This window comes from Haemaphysalis longicornis, unplaced genomic scaffold (genome assembly GCF_048455015.1).
Source record: "Haemaphysalis longicornis isolate Haplotype H1 unplaced genomic scaffold, Haemaphysalis longicornis Haplotype H1 scaffold_4, whole genome shotgun sequence".
NCBI lineage: Eukaryota > Metazoa > Arthropoda > Arachnida > Ixodida > Ixodidae > Haemaphysalis > Haemaphysalis longicornis.
The window spans coordinates 27,392,034-27,417,841 of record NW_027526361.1 but is presented as its reverse complement, the minus strand read 5'-3'; the positions used below and the strand labels follow the sequence as shown (position 1 = coordinate 27,417,841).

The 25,808-nt window shown below is 45.4% G+C and overlaps 1 long non-coding RNA gene across 1 annotated transcript; it reads right to left on the bottom strand.

Annotated features, from left to right (window-relative positions):
• Positions 1-4,346: 4,346 nt before the first annotated feature.
• LOC144180292 (uncharacterized) lies at positions 4,347-12,338 on the bottom strand. Its single transcript, XR_013324367.1, has 3 exons — positions 12,220-12,338; positions 6,832-7,086; positions 4,347-4,421 (listed from the first exon to the last, which is right to left on the bottom strand). It is a non-coding gene; the product is annotated as an uncharacterized LOC144180292 (long non-coding RNA).
• Between the last annotated feature and the right edge of the window lie 13,470 nt (positions 12,339-25,808).

Below are 25,808 nucleotides of genomic sequence, written 5' to 3'. Positions count from 1 at the left end.
GTGCAGGGCACTTGCCCGGTGGAGGTCTTTCCTATTCCGGAATCTATGACTTGCCGTGCAGGCCCTTTTTACCAATTCTTGCTGGTGTCCAAGGGGCCAGACGAGCTATCCACTGCTCATAGGAGGGGGACTGGATAGAGGGTACGTTTGGAATTTGTTGGCACTCCCATACCTGGTGGTACAGGGTGCCGGGCGTGGGACAGAAATTGAAAAGGTAGGGATACTCAGTGGGGTATAGAGTGGAGTAGGGTGCTGTGGGCATAGGAATTGGTCTGTAGTCGCCGAAGAGTGGTGGCTTTTTGTCTTGTTAACGGAGGATGAGGTAGCGGGAATTTCCTTCTGCCAAGCCTATATGGATCATATCTTCACCGTTTGGTACGCTCAAAGCAATGGACATTTCTTCTGCCCGCATTACTGTCCATGTTTTTTTTTACTAAACACTCTATGGCCCAAATTTTAAAACCTTCCTTACCTTACTAAGGTCGCCTTAGAACTCGCAAGGAGGCCTTAGTTCAATTTTGGAACGTTCCCTACTGAGGCTTCCTTACGAAACGCTCCCTTGATGTCTCCTTACTGCAAGGTCGCTCGCGGGCTACCTTGATGCGACCTTACCCCGCTCTTTCAACTGGACGCACACTTCTCCGCAGCACTTGGCACACGCCTCGTTAAGGCGCGTTCCCACTAGGCCGACACGACGGCGACGACGACGCGACGGCGACGCCGACGAGTCGCCAAACCATCGGCCAACTGCCGAGTTTACCGACCGCGCCGGGTTGACCGAGTTGGAATCGACCGAGAAGCGAAGACTGCTCCCCGACAACATTCGTGCCGCAATGAATGCGGCTCTATTTTGATAGTTTCTGGAGTGTAATAAACTCAGTAACGTCCACGAAGCCCATACAACTCAACACTAGCGCTAATGCAATCCGTATTTTGGCGTTCGAGGCTTCGGCCGTGCTCTTCGGCGACGCCGCTACCCCGGAGCTGCAACCTGCAAATGCGTGTGCGATCGGCTCGCCTGTAGAAAATGTAAGGTCAGTTTCGTGCAGAAGAAGAGTTACGTAGGGTAATTTGGGTAATAAGGCATCAACATCGGCCAAGGTTTTTCATGTGAAACGTAAAACCAAAGTACAGCAAGCACTATCCCCGCAGTGAGAAATCGCAGTCGCAGCCGGCAGCCGTGCACACACATTATTGCGAGCGCTTTCGCGAAGCAGCGGAGTTGATGGCGATAAGCTATTGTGGGGGCTTCGGGGAACGTTGCTGTGCAAGCGCTATTTAAGAAATTTCAGTTTACCAGCCAGGAATTGTGTAAACCAGCTAGTAAACACCGACGTATGACACGGAAGGATGGGCCTCCATCTATTACCCAGGCTATTTCGCAACGGAGCACCATTTGGGCAGTGGCGCAGTGCTCTCGCGCGTCGCGCCCGTGCGCTGAAGTTGGGGGTTCAATTCCCGGCGGGGTGAGTTTTTTTTTTTTTTTTGCGCGTGTGTGTGTGTGTGAGCGGTTGTTTAGAGGGTATGGTTTGCGCATCCAATTTGGGAATCGCGTGATTTTGAGAAGCAACCTCGTCAACGTTTCGCAGCCCACAGTCAGCAATGGGCTCTGGGTAGTTACGCAGGCGGTGTGCTCGCGCCTGTTCCCAGAGTACGTCGGCTACCAAACGCAACGAAGAGGAAACGCTTATGACGCGGAGTTGTTTTACATCACGCGGGCACACGTTGGGCATGCTGTTGTATTCGTCGCAAAGTCGCTTCCACACTTTAGGTTTCGCGTGCAGCGACATGGCGTTGCTCTTGTTGCACTCTACAAAGTTTTTGTATTTTCGTACCAGTTCTTGGAGAAGTTATTTTTTTTTTTTCTTCTGTGTAATACACTTTCCCGGGCATGGTTACACTGGCGCTACGCTCGCACAAAACGTTGGCTCGCACGTTTCGACGCTAAATGCGATGTTGACAAAAATCAACGTGAGACTGTTGCCAGACTAGATTTGACTTACAAGCAACTGCAGTAACTAACCGACCGGTACAAATTGTTTCAAGAACTGCGCAATAAGCAAACATTAAATATATATGCCCGTATAAATGTAAAACACGACAAATTACATGCCTATCACGGCTAATGAAGGCACATTTTAAGAACAAATTGCGCTTACCCTCGCACCCATGTGCACGAATGTCTTCCTTGACGGGAGTAAGGGCGCCCTTTGGTAAGGAAGGTTGAGGGAGGCTTTAAAAATGAGAATCGGAGCTGCAAGGTCGCCTCACTGTAAGGGAGCATGAAGGGCTCCTTCAGTAAGGTGAGGAAATGGGGTAAGGTAAGGAAGGTTTTAAAATTTGGGCCTATGTCATTGCAACATAATCCCTTTTGTATATAGTGGCGGGCGAACGCATATTAAGTCTGAAGAGCTCTCATTCTGTAGCGTTCTTGTTTGAAGAACTGTTCTGGTTAGGAACAACCAAAATTCATTTACCACACATAAAAACACTTATTTCTTCCATTGAAATTAAGTGAGAAACCGACTAGTTAATCCTTATAAACAAGGCAAATTATCATGATGACTGTTGGGTATCTATGGAGGCCTCTGGGACAGGTGTAATGAAAAATAAATGACGGGAAAGAAACAAAAAAAAAATCACCGAAAGCTTTGTAGCGGCCATAGGCGCTTCTTTTTCAATGTGCAGAATAACTTTGTGGACACAGGACAATGCAACTGGTATTATAAATGCGCCCTTCATAGCGAGGAAAACTCCCTGCCAGGCTGCCGTATCTTGTCAATTCTGGTTTCGGCTCATTCCAAAACTCTGTTAAACAGTTGTAAGCTCAGGGTCGAGCCTCTATGAGGTTTCACAGTCCCCTTAGTCGCATTTCCTTACATCACGCATCGGTCAAGCTCATTTATCGTGAGAATTCTCTTCTCGGCGGGTCTTTCGAAATTTCTTGCCTTGGTACACCCCCGTACCGCGTTTATTGGTTCCTCCAGATCGATGAAGGCAATGTTATTATTTTGCCGTGCTCTATAGGGAATACATCATTTGTCGCAGTGTGAATATTATGTCGGTAGTTGACGTCCTCGACATAAATGTGAAATGCTGCTCCCTCTTTTTACTCCTGCACTGTTTAGTACATTTCAAAATCATATAAATGGAATGCAACGTTAGCTGTATCCCTCCAGGTTCGCAGTCCTGGACGTAACTTTGCTGCATCGGCACGATTGTGCTTTCCTTCAAAAGCACACGTAATTTAATCGAGTATGTAGGCCTTCACCGTTCTATTTACAAGCTCCCAGTTCTCCATGGTTAATTTAGGGTTTTGCTTGATCTTGTTGCTTTTCCCCTCATTTTCTTAAACGCAGCCGTTTTCTCCTGTTGCAATCTGCGCTGGGTGAGCCGCTTACAATTGATGAATACACCTTCATGCTTTACTTTTTCGTATTGAGCCGGCCTAAAGATATTCTGAATTATTTTAAGGACATGAGTGCTCAGCCTGCCTTCACATACAGGGCGTTGATCGCAGTCTTTGCTGCCTGAAACCGACTCCCCTGGTATCGACGCGGCCGCAACTGCGCAAAGATACCTTGCGTGTCTCTTATGTGACCGCTACAAGGTACTCCGTCCAACCTGTACGCCTAAAATCCCGCAGCCTAAAAACCCGCAGCCTAAAAACCCGCAGCCGTGGACCAACGGGCAGGGCGCCCGTCTTGGCTTCGGGAGGTGGTTGGTTCGAATCCCACCGCCGGACACCCACCGTTATAAGATTTAGGGTACAAGCGTCTCCCCGGCCTGGCGCCTGGCTCTTCTAGGGGATGTGCGCTTGGGAGAAGCTCCGCTAACCCCGGCCGCAGCCCTAAAGGGCTACTTTGATTCGAACGAGGTGCCACAGCCTTCAGGGCGTGGCGTGGGCTGTGCGCGGGAGCGGAAAACAACTTAAAAATGCTGAGAGACGAAGGCCAGGAACGGAGTTTATTGAAACGTTCTAGAAGAGAACCCCAAACGCATGATGATGATGATTATGATGATGATGATCTACATAGGCTGGTGCTGATGAGTATCTACTATGAAGACGAAGTGCGGGAATGGTCCTCCGGAATTCTCCATCGCCGGGATTGCGGTAAAGAATGCTCACAATATGTACAAAACAATTTCTGGGCCATACACCGACTATACATGCCATATAACAGCCACGCTTCAACGTTTAATTGTCTGTAGAGCAAGCAAATAAACAGGAAAACAATATACTAGATGTTCGTTCAGGTTGTGTAGTTGCGTAAGTTGTACTATTTTTATTGACAGGAGGTATTAACGCCATAGACATTTCAAAAAGAGAAAGAAAGTTTTCTCACCTGTTTTCTGGGCCTGCAAAAGGGGATTGAGACGAGAGGCGAGGGGGTTGACGGTGACGGTGACGGTGTTTTCGGCTGCGAGAACCGGAGGATCGACACAGGCTGTTACAGGCTTGAATATTCATCCCATAAAATTCAGTTCTACATTACTACATTAGCGCCTGATACAACGTCAAGATAAAACAGAGTTACAAGGAGAAGTGTATAGAATTTATAATTTCGCTATTTCCTGTTACTGGTCAGAGGTAAATGGCCATGGCCCTCCTTGCGAGCATTTAATCCACGGCATTAATTTGGAGTGACGCAAGGCACCGGCCCTGTGCATCTAAATTATTGACATCAGCTTTAAGGCAAACAACAATTAGAATTCACAATGTTATTAATACAAAAGGGAACGTTTCAGTGATTTCCACAATGTATCTCAACCCAAACCTTTCCTCACTCAGTTCATCCCGCACTGGCGTAGTGCTGAGCTGGAAAGACAACGGCTAAAAATTGTAGCCTGTTAAATGGCTCACATAACCTTCATAAAATATAATAAAAACTCATAGAGTCCAAGTCGTACCCTGATACAACGAACAGTGCGTGCTTGTAACCATATATTTCTGGCTTCTCTCGATGGCCATATGCACGTTAATTATGAACAAGCAATAAAAGTTGCATTGAGAGCAGCGTACACAATGTCTTCATAGGATTGGTTTCATATTACCAAATTAATTTAAATCCGAACTACTTCAAAGCATACCTTGCAATATTCCGAACGTTGGGACTCGAAGCTTCTTCGGCAGTTTTGGCTAAAGTAGGGAGCATCAGTCTAGACATATAATGTAAAACATGCATGTAGTACCTTCCGATTTGTAACCGGCGTCTCAGCAGCAAAACAAAAATAAAATATCTTGCTGTTGTTTTGAAAACTAAAGTCAATTATTTTAGGACGTTTTGGGAATCGCTAGGACACAGCATGCATCAAATTGAGATTGCGATGCAGAAAAGATGCTATGAAGCCTGTATTCTGTTCATTAGGTATCACATCAACGAAACCATGCGATAGCAGCCGTAGTGTAGATACTACTGATTTTTTAAAGCTATGCTTCGGCGAAATGTTTCGAGAACTCAGTAAGATACGGCATAACAAAATAACAAATCAAGTTTCCGTATAATTGCGTTACAAGCAGTATTATTTTGTATACGAAATTCTCCTTATGTGCTTTGTTACGCCAGAAAAGACCGTTGTAAGGAGTTTTGGTTTCATTGTCTACGCCTTGAGCTATGGAATACTTAGAAACATCGTTTTTGATTGCAAATATAATTTTTATTTGACTGGACTACGACGGCACCGCTCACGCCAATGAAAAATCATGAGCATGCGAAAAAGAAGTTTTTGCATGTCGTGTAAACAGGAATAAAATTCGGTGCAACCACGCCAAGTAAATGTTATTTTAAAAATAAATGACAAGAGAAAAGCATTGGGACTTCACAAGACTAGTCGCGTGATTACAGATTGTTTCTCAGAAATTTCAGATCGCAACTTGTTTGGTTACATTGAAAAAGCAATACCCACACGTAGATAAAACTTGTCGTACGTTCGGAAGCATGCAGCCAATAGGTTCATTACTGCTATTGCCGAGGGGAAAAGTTTTATTCGGGACACAAACACAACTACACCTGTCTCAAATTTTGAAGTTTTAAATAAAATTTGGCCTCGCCAACAATTATTATCCACGTCCTTTTATAAAACCTTGCATACCGCGAGTAAATGCTGATAAACGCCACCAAGTGAACGAATCTAAATAAACCGGCGTTCCCCTTTTGGGGGGAATTACTTTCGCCGATGTTTCTGTTCCTGTTGCCTAGACTAGACTCAATTTCTCGAACGCTCTTTTTTTCTTACCTCCGGGTATGTGAACTAAGTGACGGAAGTGAGACAGTTAGACCTATAACAATTATACGTAGACAGGACCAAACTTGCTGCACATCGCCAACAGCGCTGCCAAATCTCCAAGAGAAAAGACTTATTTTCAATGCCGCTAATACTGACCAACTCTCTTTTTCAGATACGAAAAGCGTTATTCTCGATCAGCGAATGACTGGAAACGCATCGGTGCTGCCTAAAGCAACGCCGCTTCACCGGCTGGTCTAAACTCGGCGAGCGCGAGAGCTCTTCCATCAGGCGCGCCATCTTGATTTTGTTCCGTCTCTTCCCAGCCCAGCAGCAAGCAAACGCGCGCCATCTTGAATGCGTGACACCACGACCAAAAGCTCTGGCGCGTGTTGCGTCGGGAAGACTGCCCTAAGGGCGCGGGGGAATCTTAGGGCGGAAACCCATTCACAGCGAGGGAGAAAAAGAGCTCGAGCGCCCGGAGCAAAAAAGGGGAAAGTGGCTCTTTCACCCCCGTCTCATCGCCTCTTTCCCTGGAAGAGTAAAGGGAGAAAAAAAAGGAAGAAAGAAAGAGTGGCTTCGAGCTGCGAGGGAAAGAAAACTCACCGGGTGCGTCGGCGCCAGCGCTCGGAGGAGTCGTGGCTTGGGATTCGAGGTTGGGAAAGGGTTCGGGACGAAGGGAACGAGGGTCCCCTTACCCGAAGCCCCCTGGCGGCTACCATCCGAGGGCTGTCAGCGACAACGTCAAACGTTGGTCAGCGACAGACCATGCTGGCGCCATCTCGTGGAAGGTCTTCTAAACGGAGTGCTTGCAGGTGGCGCTCTGGTAGTATGGCATACCAAAGCGCGGCTTCACTCCGACTGCAAGATGAATACATGTGTATAAACGTGTGACTGTACTGTCTGCAGCAGTGTAATAATTAAATGAGCTCCTCGGTAAGACGTGCATATGTCGTGTAATAAAAGATGAAGACACTTTCACAGAGACTGTGCCTTTGGAACAAGTGGCGAATAATAAAAATGATTATGTGGTTGGTTGCACGTGTACATTGTTTCTCGACGAGTAGTGCAGCGAGAGATCAACGCAGAGGTCTGGGCCAAGTCGGAACGATGTTTTTCTACGGGTAAGCATACGTGATTCCGAGGGACCAGGTATGTTCCACCTTTCTTAGTTTTATTTAAAAACAGTTCTCTTTTGTAATGTATTCGTACGCGAAATATATTTTCTTTTGTGAGCAGTTCTACTCAGTTTTATCTTTCGTTTGTTGTTTTTGCCTTGCGTTGCCCTCTCAAAATTTTATTTTGTCTCAGTTCACGCCGATGCAAATTATTTACTCCGCGGCACATGGCAACACAAAACTTCTTCACAAGATAACCGTTCTATCCTTGGGACTCAAAATGTTACGCAAAACCCCGCGAGTGCGTTTATTTTAGCCTTACGGGTCGCCTCTCACGATTTACTCGATCATCAGTCGTTTATTCGTAAAGGGCTAAAGAATATATCTTGATTATATATGTCAATGCCGTGCCTCAAGTATATATCAATGCCTTAAGTATATCAATGAGCATGCGCTCATTGATCAACGCTAATATTTAAAAAAAAAAAAACCTTGTTAGAGCTGCCACGAATACACTTCTGAGGACGTGCATGCCCCTTTTGAAACGTGCCTTTGTAAGTAATTTTCAGTAACATCTTTCCTGCATTTTATACTATCCTAAATTTCAAATATTTCAACTAAATATAGGACAAACTGCGGCCATGTATGACGCCCGAAGCTGTTACTTTAGCAATTGGCGGGGTTAGCTTAATTGGGATTTGCGAGTAACATATTTGTCGTTCGCAGTAACTTAGATCGCCCTGATATTTCCCTGAATTGTGCAAGCACCTGTTTTGCCTTTCAAGTTGTCGGTCAGTTCCCACTCGCGCCTGAAACGGCTAGGCTGCCAGTTAGTACACGGCGACTTCTATCAAAGGTGAACCTCTGTTCTAGACCCTGACTATCGCAATTTATTTCGAAAAGGGAAGTTTAATTCTAAAGATGTAAAGCATTCCTCTGTAGCCGCGTGGGCTGAATTTAGATTGATGACAGTTTTCCCTTCGCAAATAGTTCGTCCGCATTGGAATTTCGTCTAAATTTTTAGATCAAAATAAATTGATTTTGAAATGAGTTTCTCGTAAAGCGTCCGAGGTAAGAAGTTACGTTATTATAGAAATGAAGTAGCAAAATAACAGTTTTGCTCAATATATTCGATGCCACAAATATTCAGAGTTTTTTTGTTATAATGTTCGTTATTCATTAATTATTTCTTGGGTTTTCCAAGAAAACGTCTTTCGTGGCTGGAATGGAGCTAAGTGAGTTACTAAAGACTTGTTCTTTGAAATTTGACAAAGATGTATTTTGTCTTCATGGCCTCTTTAAATACCTGTCATAGGTTTTGTCTTAAGGATTTAATAAAGCTTAATTGCGAGAGTTCCATATATAAACAGATCATTATTGACACTTCTGGCCCGGCATGATCCTGCTAGCAATGTTATCTCATCCAGAGCGTGCGTGCGCGTCCGTGTTACACCAGACTGTTTTTCATCAAACTAAAAATAAAACAAGGAGGCTATCACCGCAAGCGGCAATGGCTGCACCTTTCTGCGCAGCTTCACTACAACCATTTAACAACGGAACAGGACACAAGAAAACAATTAAGGGGATAAAAATAAAAGGCAGTTACAGAGGCACTATGACGTAACTACACCGCTGCCTTCCATCACTGCCATCTACAGCCTGGAACGGCGCGGCAAAGAGCGATGCTGTCTCTTTCAGGTGGGAACCAATTGGCAGGTCCCAGCGTCTTATTTCCGAACTTCGAAGTATGGCTACTTGTGTAAGGCTGGTGTAGGGCTTCGTCATTAAGTGTTTACAATAAACCAATGCACATTGTCAGAAGTCGTACAGCTACTTTAAATGAACAGGAACGAGGAGTGGGTAGAGAAACAGGCTTGTACGCAGACAGGCGCTTCTCGATAAACATCATATAGTAACGCTCCGACCGTTGAAAAAAAGTGTAGTCACACGCAGTAATATTGGAGTAAGGATACCATACATGTACACCACTGGTGAGCGTTCACGTTAGGAGAAGACATCTTTTTGCACACAGACAGCTCACGCGTAAGGTCGGCAAGAAGCAATGGGAGTCGTGTGCCGCATGTAATAAGATGGCACATTTTCGCCGTTGCAGTAGATGAGGGGCCCCTGTCAACCTAGTGAACGATAGTGTTATTACCTCCGTGATGCATATTCAAGTGCTAGAAGCATTGCTAAACCCGAGCGCTTGCAGCCTTAATTCAACGGGCCTGCCATATCTATACACTCATTAGGTTTAACTCCTCTCATCTGTTTCCGTGTTCCGGTTTTGGGTTTAAAACAACGCACGAAAGTACCGTAAAAACCCGCGTATAATACGAGGTTTTTTTTCCAAATTTTACTATGTAAAATTTGTGCTTCGTATTATATGTGGATCCCAAAGTTTTCAGCCGAAAATTTGCACTTTCGGTTTCGGTATCAGCGGAGGGTGGGCCATCTTGCGGTGGCGTTAGTTGGCTGCTGCTTCTCTCAGCCGACCCCATTTTCATTGTTTTGACCACGCGAAGGATCGGCACTTTCACCGCAAGTCTATCACGATGTCGGGTCCACGAAGGCAGTATTCAGCGGTAAATAAAAGAAAAGTTATTTTATGTGCCGAGACCATCATAAATTGCGCCGCAGGGCGGCAGTTCGACGTCACCGAAGGCAGCATTCGCGGGTGGAGAAAGCCACTGGTGCTTGACTGGATAAAGTCTGTGTGGTGTCGGCGGCCTGGAGCACTGTTGGGGGTTACCGTCAGTGCTGGTATTGGACGCCTTTCACTGCCACGTGGCCGATTCCGTGAAGAAATTGTTGCGCGAACCCCGCACCGAACTCATTGTCATTCCAGGAGGAATGACATCCCAGCTGCAACCGCTAGATGCTTGCATCAACAAGCCTTTCAAAGACTGCATCAGGTCCTGCTACCAAGAGTGGATGAGGTCAGGAGACCCGTAAGTGACAACTACGGGATGGCTGTCGCGGGCTTTTCCAGAGGTGCTTTGTGGCTGGATCGCGGATGCGTGGGCCAGTATCCAAGAGGAGCTCGTCAGTCGCTCTTTTAAGAAATCCGGCATCTCGAACGCCCTTGATGGCACTGAGGACCACTTTCTGTGGGAAGACATTTCCAACAAGGCGACTTCAGGAGACAGCGGCAGCGAACCTGACGATGACTGAACGGACGTCGGGAGACAGTGCCAGCGAAAACTGACAATGACTGAAGGGTAACTGCAGTGCAAATAAATGTTTTTTGTGCTGTTTACCTCGTATTATATGCGGATGAAAACTTTTTTTCTGATTTTGCTGTCCCCCGAATCACACCTCGTATTATACACGGGTCCGTATTATACGCGGGTTTTTACGGTAACTCGCCAGGACGCCGCCGAAGGCACCTGGCAAGAACAGCAGTCGGCAGCGAGCCGCGCGGCTGCTAGCGCCATCTGAGCTTTGCGAGAGGCACCACGCTGGTCGAAGGAAAGGGAACCCGCGTTCAATAGCGCTTGGTCGCCAGGGCAACGGCGAGACTAAGCCGTTGGCGGGAGAATTAATTTGTAAAACGAAGCACCGCATTGTTCCGCCTCTGTATTGTTGAAATTATTTACTGCGTGTGTTATGCTGCTGCTGCACAAGAAGTGGCGGGTTCGTTTTCCGGCCACAGAGGCTGTTTCCATTTGCTCTTCTTTTGTATGAATCTTACATTGCTAGTACGCAGGTTCATCACGCAAGAGATTTTATCTTAAAATATGATCTAAGGCTGGCTTTTTTCCGCGCACATATACGTACGCGTGACGATTCGCCATCGTCATCATACTGACCGTTAAATTTTCTCACTGATAGGTGACTCGCTCCTCAACTTGCGGGTGTCGAATGACGTTTGGATATCAAGATCCCGCTCATAAGGAGCGGTAGAGAGTGGGGTGAAGGAACAAGGGAGGAGCTCCTGCTAATCCGCGAGAAAGGCTGCACGCCATCCCCCTACTCTAGCATCATCATCCCTCTGATCCCAGGAGGGACAGTGACATACTATCGAGCGGACTAAGAGGAAAACCATCATATCAGTATCCTCAAGGTGTCGCCTTTAGGAGCTGAATAAGTAAGAAAGAGAAGGAAAAAGTGCACTTGCGTGCGTGGGTTGGTGCATGCGTGCGAGTGAGATATTTGGAGAACGAACCCTCTACAAAATGAGCAAGCGGGAGCTGTTCGGTTCTTTCCCTCTTTCGCGTAAGGTTCTCAACCACAGCCCGCCTATCACCTCAGTCCAACGTCTTGGCCGTTTCCATTTATTTGAGACCCTCTCTTTCCGTTCTACTTATCGCTTGCTTCTTTCCTGTGCGCGCGTTGTAATCGCTTCCCCTAAAATGCCGCATGTCGTACTCTTTCTTTCAGGCACGCTTTAATGGCGACCAAGCTATAGAACATTTGCTATTGTTTAATAATAAATATACAGTACGACATGACATCCTACATTTCAAATAAATGGGTAGAAATGCAAAATTTTCTTTATGGCATAAATTACCGACTGCAATAAATATTCCGGAAAATTGTGGTAAGAAATTCTGGGAAGAAATTATCGTACCCCAGTGATATAATAACCCTTTGTCTCGCTCTTATGATCTCGTTTATATTAACTCGGTGTACGCTACACCTCTTGTATCAATGAGTGACATTTCAGTACGTCAATTTAATCTCCCGAAACGAGGCCACACACGCGTGTCATGCCGTCATGACCGTATGCAACACTGAGTACAGTATTATCTTCTTTAAGCATTACTTGTGGACTATAAAAGAATACACTACGCGTCTCTTTACTACTGCCAGAAGCCTGCACAAGGTCATTCACTCAGGTCATTCAGAATCCTGCACGTGATTATTCACTCACTCTTTCTTCAGCTTTTTTGGCAAGAAACAGGGGTATTTTTGTGCGGCAGAGAAAACGGTGTGCTGGGGCCGAATTCTTTTCAGGAGACAAACTGCCACTGGTTGTCCCTGGTGTCACCTGCGAATAAAATTGAACTAATGTCAACGCCACCAAAAAGCCCGAAATAGGTGAACAAAAGGAAAGTAAGAGCTGTTGTTAAAAGAGGTAAAGTACAATGCGAAAGGGGCAGTGGGGTTGTTCTAATGCTCGAAGCATTACGCGGTGCTGGTCAACAAATTTTAGCTGTCGACGTATGCGAAACTATCTTTTACGGAGAGCGGCGTCACGATTACACCTAAAAGTAAAAACTGTTGACGATTATGAGAACCCGGATGATGTATGAAGATATACGGGCCTTGACTTTGTAGGGGCGAAGCCCCTTGGGCGCTGGGGCTGTTGGCGTCTCCTGTCGTCGTCGTCGTAATTGTCGCAATCGTCTCATGTAGTCACGGTACTAAAACATCAGAAAACGCGTTTACGCCTCGCGCTAGAACGTAACGCGCACTAAAAAACACCGGTACACTCATTTACACCTCGCGCTAAAGAGCTCCGTGCTTCAAAGACAAGATACTTTTTCAACAAAGCTGTGTATACCTCTAACCCCCAACGGTTTCATCTCCGTTGACAAAAACGGCAATGCACCAATAATACACTTATGCTCTCCAAGCTTCGCCCTTCCCCAGGTTTCACGTTAGTGGAGATGGCCAGGGATTTTTTATGACAACAACGACGATTCCTGGCAAACGATGACGATTATGGCCATTACCACCCCATGTAGTGATGTGCATTCGTACGTACGAACAACGTCTCTGTTTGGACCGCAAAAATACATGACACAACGTTCTGAACAAACTAAAAAACGTCGGCGGTCATTCGACGTGAGTTGACTTGAGACGACACAGTTTCAACCTCCTTACGATACGTGTAATACGTGGTTGTAGTTAATGCGAAAGAAATCCGGTTCGCTCCTTGTATACATTTCGAACTGCAACGTGCTCAGGATCTCATTCTGGAACTAGAGATGCCGCTTGAATTGTCACCGAACAGCGGTCGGTGATGGCTTCGTATACGCATCGATCTACTACAAGTTCGTTGAACTCTATTCGCACACGCTCCTGCTGCTTACTACACAGGCGCTAGGCTGGCACGTCGATGGCGAGCAACTGCGGACAGAATTCGCTTACATAATGATTATTACCTCATAAGTATTTTCAGGCTATTTCCCCTCGAAATCCCCCGTCTGTCTGTAACACGTGCCAGATGAGAAGTATACCTGTGGTCATATGGGTTATTTAATTAAAGAGGCAGTTTTATATCTATGTAGGAGTACTACTGTCGACCACAGATGTCTACACAGCAATGCACTTGTGTATAGTAATGAATCCGACTTTCAAATAACTTAGTATATAGCAGTCAAGCCCACAATGCATGCCCTAAGGTAATTGCTTTTCTACATTAATTTGGTTTCTTGCGGCGAAGTCTTTCGACAGTAAATGAGCCGCGTAAGCGAGGCTCTGCGTAAGTGCGACGGATGCGAGCAGAATGCTTACGTGCATATGGTAATAGTTTCCATAAAGCTTTTTTCAAGAATATCGGCCTCACGAACGGGTGTTATACCGAGTATTTTTTAGGCTTCTTGATACATACAAACACTTTCCGATGACATTTACCCTTCAAGTTATTTGCCCTTTCTATAGATGTCGCAAGAGTATATGCAGGGTCACGCCATTAAAGCGCAGCTGCGATGGTGCTTACGGCCCGCTTAGGGTAGTGATCCTAAGCATACAGATAATCCAAATCTTGAGAATAATATTTATTTATTTATTTATTTATTTATTTATTTATTCATTTATTTATTTATTTAAAGGTGATAAGTCATTCTTGAGACAGGGAATTGCAAAGTAAGCGGGAAGAGCAGAAGGGAAGATGAGGGGAGGAAGAGGAGAGAGTAAGGATACGAGGGAGTGGAGCTAAAGGAGAGGGACGAAAAAGAAAGTCGAAATATAGGGGAAGAAAATACGAGTGAGGAGAAAGAGGAGGTCGAATGAAGAACAGAAAAAGAAGTTCGAAGGGGACGAGGTGAAGAGCGGGAGGAATAATAGGAAGGCGGGAAGAAGGATGCAAAGAGGGAGAGGAGCAAGGGTAAGCCAGGCGAGGGGATCAGAGGAAGGATTTCAGGTGGACTGTTAGAGGGGGAAAGATAATGAGGGAAAGATAAGGAAGTGAGTGGTGGGAGAAAGATGGGCGTTATCTGGCGGACGGCTCAAACGCTATCGTCTTTCGACGTCATTTGCAGCAAAGCAAGCATGCACGTGGATAATGTTCAATTGTTTACCCTTTTCGAAATATTGGTGCCCCATGCAGAAGCATCGCAGTGGTGGGACGACAAAACAAAGCGTAACGGCAGCATGCCAAAAATCGAAGTTCAATAAATGCCAGTTACATGCTATACATGCAACTTCAAAATGACGGGGGTATGAAACCTGTTAGCAAAAAATAGAACGAATACCGAAGCAGAACAATAGGTGACGGCAAAAAGAAAGAATAACAAAAATAGCAAACAGAACAAAAAAGGAAAAGAAAATGTGCAGAATGGTACGACGAGCCCGTTTGAGTAAAAAATTTCTGAAAGGAGAGGGAGAAAAGTGAACCACGTTAAAGGTAACGTATACCCAAGACGACTGAAACGTTGGGAGGAATCGCAGCATGGAAGAAAAACAAGAACTGAAAGGCTGAAAATGTGTGCTAGGTGAGGTTTCGTATGTTTAAGTGTACGGAAATCGGCAGTGAAACCGTCTCGGTTTTTGAGGCGCTCAGGTTGTACCATTGGGAGGGCCCTCTATAGTCGTGTGTATGGGTTTATCCGAAATTCGAATATTCTGAAGAGCCAGCCTCCTAGGAGTATTGGCCACAGGGCAGTCCTACCTTAGGGGCTGTCCTCTCGCTAAGCAGGTGCACCTTTGGCAACACGCGCCCATACCCCGCTGCCCCGCTTGTATGTATGACTTCCGCTTCGGCACAGCGAGATTCGCACCAACGTTACTATAAAAAGCTATTCTAGTAGCGTTGTTTTGCCAGCGGTACTCTGTAGAAATAGGTTTAGCGGTGAAAGCTTTGTCAGTTTCTCCTCCTCCTCCTCCTCCTCAATTTAAATGAGTGCGTTGCACTCTACTCGGCTGCTTGCTTGAACCTCAAGGCGGCTTTCTTTACCCATCGTATTCAACGCCTGCCGAGATGCTTTCTGCCTTATGCCATCCCCTTAAATACTTATAGTATGGTCAATTTTGTCTACGAGAAAAAATTCAAGTAAGTGTGTGAAGGCAGGACAGGACGGCGATTGATCATGGTATAATGGCGCCGCAAGCAGATATAACGAATAGCTTTCATCTAGAAGAATTAAAGTTCACCAATTTTGCAACATTTGTACGAATCAACCACGGCTAACGCATGTCTTAGGACCAGACGTATTAGTGTCTCCTATACTAATATTCCGTGTTTTAGGCAGCTTTGATCTTGCAGCGGAAATGCCTCATACTTTTTTACTTCTTTGGCAGCAATCGAATTGATATGATCACCCTTTGGAAACATTGGGTGTGAAGATGATGACAAGGTACTGGTATTTATTTGATTTATTTACAATACTGTTAGCCATTGCGCGCTGTAGCAGGGGTGGGAGGTGAACGATACAAAATGTTCATGCAAAAAACAAGCCCAGCCGTCGTTGAAAGTCCTCTGAGAATCTGTATCCGGTAAACACCTCGGGAGGAAGCGAGGAAGAACGTTCCAATCAACACTGTACATCGCACAAAAAACTAAAACTTAAATACATCCACCCGCTGTGCATATACCTGAACAACAAATTAGTGATTGGTACGAACCGACGCTCGTCCTAAGGGTCGCAGGTATAGTCTGTATTTTTATCATAAATGTCGTAAATGATTTTCAAACGAGGTACTCTTCTTCGTGTAGCCAATGGTTGAAGGTCAGCCCTAGCAAGCAACAATGGTAGATTGTGTTCTGCTGTAACTTGAATAAAAATTTGCCATCCCATCCTAACGAAAGCTTAGAGAAGCGCGAGAAAAGGTGCGTCCTAAAAGTGCGCCCAACCTTCCCTGAAAGGGCGTCAACCGATCGTAAAACCTTGAAAGACTCAAATCGCAAGCCAAGAAAGAACTCATGTGACGATTTTTCGCGTACAAGTAAACACATCGATGGACGATCAAAATGACTTCCAATACGTGGTTTAGGAGGTATAGTACTTCTTCATAATCGATCATGTATTGTCTTATCTAAAACCATTCCGTTCTCGCGATTTTCAAATAACCGTTTCAACACACTGGAAGCACGGTTTCACGCGCGCGCCGTGTGTCCAGGGATCTTATTAGAGCTTTGCGGTTGTCCACCGGATCTATGAGGAAATGCATCAGTTTTTTGACAGAACGCGGACACCATAACGAGTGCCGTATATTCGACGGACCTGGCCGCACAAACTCTAGCCGTCCAGCAGCTCGAGGCTGCTCTCGGCAGGCAGAAGCGGAGCGAGTCGCAGACGGGGGGGAAAGGGACGAACTCCCGAGTACCTTTCGCGCACCGCTCACGCCGACGCCGGCGGGGCCTAGTCCCGAAGACGTCGTGAACGTGGGTGGGATGTGGAGGCTCTGCGCATCCCGACCTTCCACTCCCTGCTGGCCATAAATAAAGTCTTTCTCTCTCTCTCTCTCTCTGGGTCCCCATAAGAAAGCGTTCACTTTAATAGTCTTCGCTGCCAATGTTTGGACTGGTTCAACTTTGTTTATTTCAGTTTTAGTATGAATTCCAGATCATAGCTGCGTACCCCGGCATTGGTCCAGCAATCGCTTTATAAGCCAGCAATTCAACAGGGGTGTTGAATTCCTTATTTAACTCTTAAAAAAACCAACGAATATCATACGAATGCTATCTCCAATAACTACATGAGAAATAGACAATCAGAACAGTACCTACGCCGTCACGCACAAATATGCCACCGTCCATAAAGATATAACTGAAGAGGCCGGGCCGCAGGCCTGCCAGTGCAATCGATCGCAAAGACCCCTGTTAACGAAGCAACACTTTCGAGAATATGGCGGCTATTCGAAACCAGTTGGCCCCTTCTTAAGGGGTGTGAAGTGACCCTAATCTCATCAGAGAGGTATCAATTATCACTGTGTCCTGCAAAGAGAAATACGGTGGTGCATTATTACCGTCAAAACTTATTTGACAACTAATCCTTCCCTGCACTGCCCGCTTCGGCATCGATGGTAAAGCCGCACTATTCACCTTCCACCAAATCACCTGCACAGCCTGACCATGCGCGCCTGAACGGAGAGAGGAGGAATGGAATGTGTTCAGAAACCCCACGTAGCGCCATACAGTACGTCCCAAATCATAAGTTATTGGTAACGACACTCGCTTCTGATTGGTCAATCCCACAGTGACGGTTATGGATCGTAGGTCGGAAACGCTCGCTCATGGTTGGTCAATCCAAATAAAAAGATCATCGAACCCAACCAAAATGTGGCGATGCCATATACTGTGTACAAATGACTTGGCACATAGTCAAGCTTCCGTAGGGGTAACAGTGCCGACGGAAGAGGATTTCTCTAAGTTCAAACGAATACGAAGAGGGCAAAAAATCGGCTAACTATATGTCTACAAGCCATTCTTAACCAAAAGATTGTGATGCAAATGTAGCCTAAGCGTTTTAGGCACAGTGAACAAGCAGCCAGTGGACCAACCCCGCTTTTGACTGTTGCGTTTGACTTGAAGTATGCCAAGTAGATAGACTTGCATGTTTCACGTGGACACCTCACAGCTTCTCAGCAGTTTTCTCTAAACTTTCATAACTTTTTTAACGCTCCAGTATGCTGATTGCTGGTTTGTTTCCGCCCTTACGTATCTTTTTTTATTATTTTAAGTCCGAACGCGGAGAGCCTTAAATAAAGGCTTGAAATATTACCTGAAAACACTGTTCGCGAGGTGCTGCATGCCGTGATTCGTACATGATGGGCTAAGTTCGCGCAAAGTTTGAGAAAAAGCAAAACGGAAAGCTTTAAAGTTATCTCATTTCTGAAAAGCGGTAGAAATTTGAAGTCCTTGTCGTGTTGTAAGTATAACACCTGGCTTGCTTGCCCATCCAGATCATGTTATGCAAGAGGCTTGAATCAGTTACTATTTTTATAAAATGCCAATATCTATACCGGTACATGCGTGCTCTGTGTTAAGCGTGAGGGCATGCCAAATGAACCGGATGTCGACATGGATGTCCCATGTCGTCAATTATAGAAAGAACATACCCACAGCTTCCGATGTTTCTATTGAGAAATATAATTGCAAGATCCAATTGGGTCTCTTATCTATAAAATTCGACGCTAATACATACCAGACATACATCTGGCGCTAGTGTCATCACGAGCCGCGCTTCAACGGGCGTGCCGCCATGTCCCGCGGGGAAGTTGGACAGTTTTCTTCTATTGGTAAAAATCCCGATATTGTTGTTAAAGGACCATTCAAGGTTGTTTTATCAATAGAAAGGCATATCACTTAAATGATTTATTTGTCACAGATTTTTTACACGCTTTCGTGCTAGGTGAACAAAGATAACGTTGCCCTTGTTGATTTCGGAGTCGTTTCGCTGTCAGACGCCGATACCAGTGCCTACGCCAACGCCGGCCTTTTCGTTTAGTGTGCCATGTAATGCTATCGCAATTAAATCTCAGCGGTCAGTATCTATCCAATGCCTCATGGTGTTTGTCTCAACCGTACAAGCGTTCCCTCCCCAGCCTAGCACCTTTGCAAATTTCCGGGTCTGCTCCTGTAAAGCGTGCTCTGTTACACATATAATCAAACTGCGGGTGAGACAACTTCACGACTACGGGAATGTTCTGAATTCACGAATTACAGTAGGCTGGTAAAAAAAAAAAGAAGGATAAAATTTTGCTGGTCATATATCTGTAACTTCAACCCCTCCCTCTATATTTTTTTCTATGACCTATGGAGGAGGATAGCAGAACTTGCCTACGAGGAACAGGATAACACTTTTCACAGCGGTAAACTGCTGTCGGGGGTGATGATGATGACGGTGGGGATGCTGCGACAATTTTCGCTGGGAGCCAGGTACACATCCCATTCTGTAATTTAAAAACCTTAACTACTACTGCGACGTTTTCAGCTGGGGATGCATGGCTCGCCAAAGATTCTCGAAGACCTGGGGATGCACCGAAAAAAGTTTGCGTGAAGAGACTCCACGTGATAGTCATAATTTTCTCTGAGTCTTCCCCTCTTCTTTTTGTCTCTCGCTGCTCTTTAAGAGTTCCCCCTGCCCCGCAACGAATCGTTCGTGCAGATGAACAAAGTCGCCACCAAGAAACATTAATATGCAAATGTAGTCGGGCTTTTGGTTCTGTTTGATCCTACTCCTTGTACCAATGTGCAGTTAACACACGGGTAACTGTTTTGAGTTTGCCCTATTACATAACGTCACTACAAACGCCGTCAAGGAAAACATTTTGAAGTTTTATACATTTTTTTTTCAGTTAAAACGTCTTTTAGTGCTAAAGGAAGTTGAGCTAGTTGTTAAGGTCTATTCTTTTATTGATATTTAGCTTCATAGCCCCCTTAAAGGAAGGCATAGACAATGGCAAAAATGCAGTGATTTAGACGCTTGTGGGCAAAGCGACTGTTATGGAATAATGCTTAACTCTCAGTTTATAAATTACTTAAAAGAAAAACAACTACTTATCATGTACTAGCTTAAGGACACATGTTCTTATAATGAAAATGGTGATAATGAGCAAGTCTACCCTAATTTAAATGACTTCGGAACCTGGCATGTGGTTAGAGACAGGCGAACCCAGGGTTGCCTTCAAATGTACTCGCGTTTTACGTCAAGTTTCGCAACTGCAGCGATAGGGCCGTAATATGGCGTGAACGCTAATGTATTTGAGGGCTAACTTTAAGGGCACATATCTCTAACATACGTCAGATTCGGAACTTAATATAGTGGGTAGGTCTCGTAATTAGGCGCTCCCATTTTTGGGTGTAAGGTGACCTATGGGTGTAAGGTGACCTAAGGTGACAAATGGTGACAAATTGGTGTAAAGTGACCTAAAAGTCACCTTACACCCTTTTAGAGGATCCATTCAAAGGCTACAACCATTCGGAGGATCCATTCAAAGGCCAATTCTCTCTGGACCTTGATGTTTCGCACTGACAGAAAAATGAAACCGCCTTGGAAAATCCTAGCCTTTAAATTCATAATACAATGCTGTGCCCTGTGAAAGTGCTTTCCGTAAGTAAAGAGGATGTCGCAACAAGGGAAGATGTGTTTGGGGAGTGGGAAGGGGGAGGGGGCTTACGAAGAGAAAGGCGCCATTGATCAGTGTACAAAGTTTCTTGAACACCTTTTATGACTCAAGATGGCCGATGAGGTAAAAGGGTCACAGGTAACCTGTTTATGCCACCATCTGAAATTTAAAAGTTCTATACACATCTTTCCACAAGCTGTACAATCATTTTGCCTAGCTACAAGAGATTGCGGAGCCATCGTGCATAAATTTGTAATATCAGTAATCAATGAAAGTTTTCTACGTCTCAGGACAATAGTGTGTAAGTTGCTGAGCGAGAGTGGCGCATTCAACTGCCATTTGGGATCAATTCGATTCATGAGATTTGGTACATTGCAGCACTTTCTAGTCTTTTGGGTCATAGGGATTGTTGCAGCAACGGGTGGCGTAAGAGTCTTAGTAGGTCTTTTTTGTCGAACGGTGTATTAGTGGGACAAGTTATATATGCTAAGACAAAGTCAGGCCAGATGGTGTGGAACGGTTCAGTGCAAAGTAATATCAATCAAGTCTTGCGCGATCAAAAATGAAACAAGTTGAAGTAACAAGGAGAAGAGATTTCCAGAATTTTGCCCTACTTTATAAGAGGGACCGAATGGTTCATGGTCACGCAATGGAGGCGAAATGATGAGGGTGTTGTCATGTGATGATATAGAAACGAAAAAGGAGGGCGACTAAATTACGATCACCATAAAACTGTAGTTTAGCATATGTTTGCGATACAGCCAGCGCAATAAAATTTTGCGAAGTTGTAAAATTTTAGTGGACAAACACCTATCGTAAAACTTGTATCAAAAATCAGACCTACAGTTTGTTCTCCCGTCTTTTTTTAACAAAGCTTCCTGTGACCGCTGAACATGCTGGAAGAAATGCCCCACCATGTCTCTTGTTGCAACCTCTGTATTGTTAATTGTCATTAGCATTCAATAGAATGAAGCTGGTAACTTCTGCTTACGGCAATAGTGCTAAAATCAGACGCACAGAGGGGGTATGAGCGGATACGTTAATCATCCTTCATCTATGTGCCTCATTTAGGCGCTCTTCACGTAAGCTGCCATGCACAAACTCGCCAAACAGCTATTTTATAACGGCTACAAAATCCACCCAGTGGCCAAGAGTTACACAATTAGATTTAAGGTACGTGTATAGGTGGAGTATAACAGTCGGCGGGAATTCTATCTCTGCCACAGCAGGCCATGTATTTAGAATTGCGGTGCGAAGAAGAAAATTAGAATAGCCTTAAAATCGAGCATAGCAAGCAAATTGCGATGCTGCGCCAACAGAAAACTCACAGGACTGGCACCGAGGACCTCACAACAGGGCCGTCTCTGTCAACGTGCAGGGCGACTCATCGTTGCGCCACCAAGAGATCAAACTATACGGGATATATACGGTAACGCTAGCGTACTACTTCGAAGATTCTAATTTGCAGTGCCTACAAAGAAGAGGAAGAAAGGTACGCGCCATGTTGACGCTGCTGTTGGCTTTCTTCCCTACAGTTTCAAAGTCCGGCGTACGTTCCTTGGCTTTTCGATGTGGCGGTATGCTCTTTGCTCTTAATATGCACTAAATCGGAACTGTTGGCCACAATATCTTAATACACTGTCAGCACACTGTGTGAATTTAAAATAAGTTCGTAAAATTAACTATCCATAATACGTGCCTATTATGCATACGCAAGGTCAGCAACATGTAACTGGATCACAACAACAAAATACTAGCAGCAGAAATGATCAGTGGCATGTCTCGGCGTATACGTGGACAAAGCCTATGTGCATCGGGACTATTTCCGCAAAATATTTGCCAGACGTGCAGTGGGGTAGCCCAGCCTTTTTCACGAGGAAATTCCTAAGGCCGCCGCTGTTACCGCATCACACGTTTGGCACCGATTCTCACCAATTTCACGCAGGCCGATTGGGTATCTCAAACGACTGAATGCGCAAATCATAAAAGGTCGTCCCCACTCCTTACTAGTGCCCTCCCTCTTCTTCTCCAGGGGGAAAGGAAACACAGACCTCTATCCTCAATAGGGACAATGCCGTCTCGTCCACTCCTTTCTCACGTGAGGAGGAGGACGAGGAGGAGGAGGAGGAGGAGGAGGAGGAGGAGGAGGAGGAGTTGTGATCAATTAGGAAGGAGTGTACTCCAGGTTTTTTTTTTTTTTACATTGTTTGTGTCTACATAGAGGACGAGGACAATAACGGCACTGAGGACCATACCGACGGATAAGAAATACTCCGTGTTCGAAAGCAGTATCATTATCGTTACCATCAACATCAATAACAACAATAGCCTATGTCGGTGCACTGCAGTAAGAAGTTTTCTCCCAAAGATTTCCCGCCTCGTCTATCGTGAGCTTGCCGAGATGCAAGATCCGTAAACAGCCTCACTGTAAAACTAAATCATCATCAGGACAGCCTGCCTAGGAGTGATTAACGGCACCTGGCAAGGCGGCATCGCGGTGGAGAAAAATCGATGCCTATACTTTAAAAGACATTTCGAGGCGCAGGATTACAAACTGCCCCATGGCCGTAGATCAAGAAGCAGAGCAGGGTTGCGTAACGTTGCTTCTGTCATATTAACACTGTAACCAAGGGTTTCGCTCAAGACAAGAGGGAAAAGGGGCCAATACAGAAGCATTGCGTGGAGTGGGAAGCAAAAAAAAAAAGAAAAAGAGGCAAAAAAAAAGGGGGGGGGGGGGGGAAGGGGGTGCAGGTACCAAAACGGAGTTTACCATTCAGGACCAGCTTCTTGTGCGGGACGAATCACTGCCACCAGGTGTCTCCCCACCAGGAAAAAATAGCGCGAGTTTATGGAAAAGATTGCCCTGCTTCCTAGAGCATTCCATAATTTGTAACCCGCGGTCAAAGAGCGGCAGCTGTGGCAATTTATGCAGGCGCATTCTGGGCGGAAAAATCCCTAACATCTTAAATATTTCACATTGCATTAAATCAACAACACAGAAAGTAGGAGTTGCGTATGGCCCCAACCACAGTCTGATTGATTGCTTGATTGATTGATTGATTGATTGATTGATTGATTGATTGATTGATTGATTGATTGATTGATTGATTGATTGATTGATTGATTGATTGATTGATTGATTGATTGATTGATTGATTGATTGATTGATTGATTGATTGATTGATTGATTGATTGCGGAGGTTTGACTCGCCGGCTCTTCACAGGCGATGGGGCGGGCGTCTTGGTTTTCGACTCCATCACAAAAGCGGACCACGCTTCCGGGAATCGAAACCGCGTCCTTGAGCTTAGCAGCACAAGGCCTTAGCCACTGAGCCACCACGGCGGGTCAGAAGCACAGGCTGTTGATAGAAAAATCAAAGGCATTTGTTCAGAAACGAGTGCTTTAAAAGCCTCTGATTGGCGCATGTCAATCGCACAAAGGTCTGGCACATGTTGCTTATCTTCGAGGAAATTTCAAACTCCATCTGAGAATTCCAAGTGCCCTCAAACCTCGGTTAAGTGGGACAAAGGTCTTTAGCATCAAACGTTGCAATAACTACTGTATTTACCCGATTTTAACGCGCCCTCGATTCAACGCGCACCCGATTTTCCTGGCAAAAAAAAAACCGAAAAAACTTGCACCTTCGATTGTAACGCCCACGGGACTTTGTGACCCAGACAAACGAATGCGAGAGAAACGGGCGATTTATTTCCCGGAGTAATCTCGCTCATCTCACTCCTCGTTGCTCTCCGCTGACCACAACATCTCGTCCTCGGTGCCTTCAAGCGCGTTCGCGATGCCACACTTCTGAACGAACGTTCAACCATGGTCGACGGGATCGTGGCCCACGCCTCGCACGCCCGTCCCGAGAGCTTCTCCAGAGGTGCACGCTTCAGCCGACCGCTCGTTTTGAACGCGTGGGAGCCGCTGCTGCCATTGCTGTTATCAAGCGCGCAAGTGAAACGATTTGACGATTTGTGTAAACGCCGTTAGAAAAGCATGGACGCCTAGGCTTGCTGCGTCCGGAAAATCGTTGCTAAAAGCTTTGGCGCCATCTTGAGATGGCGATGGCGATGGGTGGGACTAAATCTCCGCTGTTTCGGCAGTTTCGGTTTTGTATCCGATTCTAACGCGCATGCGCTTTTTCGGCCTATTTTTTCAAAAAAAAGTGCGTGTTAGAATCGGGTAAATACGGTATTTGCAATATTATTTTGCGATAGAGTGATTATTACCGAGAATTCGAGGTCAGCAATTAAGAACACAAGACCTTGAAAAAGCAACTGGCGTAAGAATAAGGGGTATTTTACAGTACACTCAACCAACAGAGACGATAAGCGGTCGAGCAAGATCAATGGTATGAGCACAGGAGAAGAACCACGTGCGCGAATACACAGATGCGATTTCGAAAATACGGGAACAAAACGAGGTTGCAGCTGGCTGCTTTTACCGACCCGACAGTTCTCACTGCGGCGAAAACAAGTGTTCTGTTTGCTATTACAAGCGAATAGCGTGTAATTATCTATCTCTTTCAGCGCAATATAAAGCGCGAAAATTTTTTGGATCACTTAAGTCTGCTTACGTGCTTTGAAGACAAAAGCTTGGTGGTACTTACTGCAACTACTTTTATTGCCATTGCATTCAGGTGTCACTTGCACGCACTATACTACAACTTTTGCGTTTCGGAGATAGCACAGTTGGTAGAGCATCATTTTGGTCGTAGACATCCTTAAGATTAAGGATCATTCGCAGAAGTGTGATCTCGAAGAAACCATATATAAGCTCAGCGCGTCTATCCCGCATTCGCGTTTTCTATAAACTGTGCGCAGCGAATGATTCTCGCCGTGGCTGGTATCCCCTGCTTATTATTTGTTCACGGTTTCCCCCGTTTTAAACCAAATGTACATAATTGTTCATTGTATTTAGTTTTGATTGTCATCTTGTAAACAACTCATTTGTACGTGTACATAGTCGAAAATGTGTGTTGTAAATAAATTCCTGAGCACGCGGTCGCGGGTTCGATACCCGGCCGCGGCGGCCCCTCTTCTGGTGGAGACGAAAAGCAAGGATGCCCTTGTGTTCAAGATTTCGGCGCTCGTTAAAGATCCCCAGGTGGTAAAAATTGATCCGGAGCCCTCCACTACGGCGCGCCTCATCCCCTGCGCTGCGTCGGCGCGTTAAACCTTACAATCAATCAAATGTGTTGTAAATATCACTTCTTACATCGA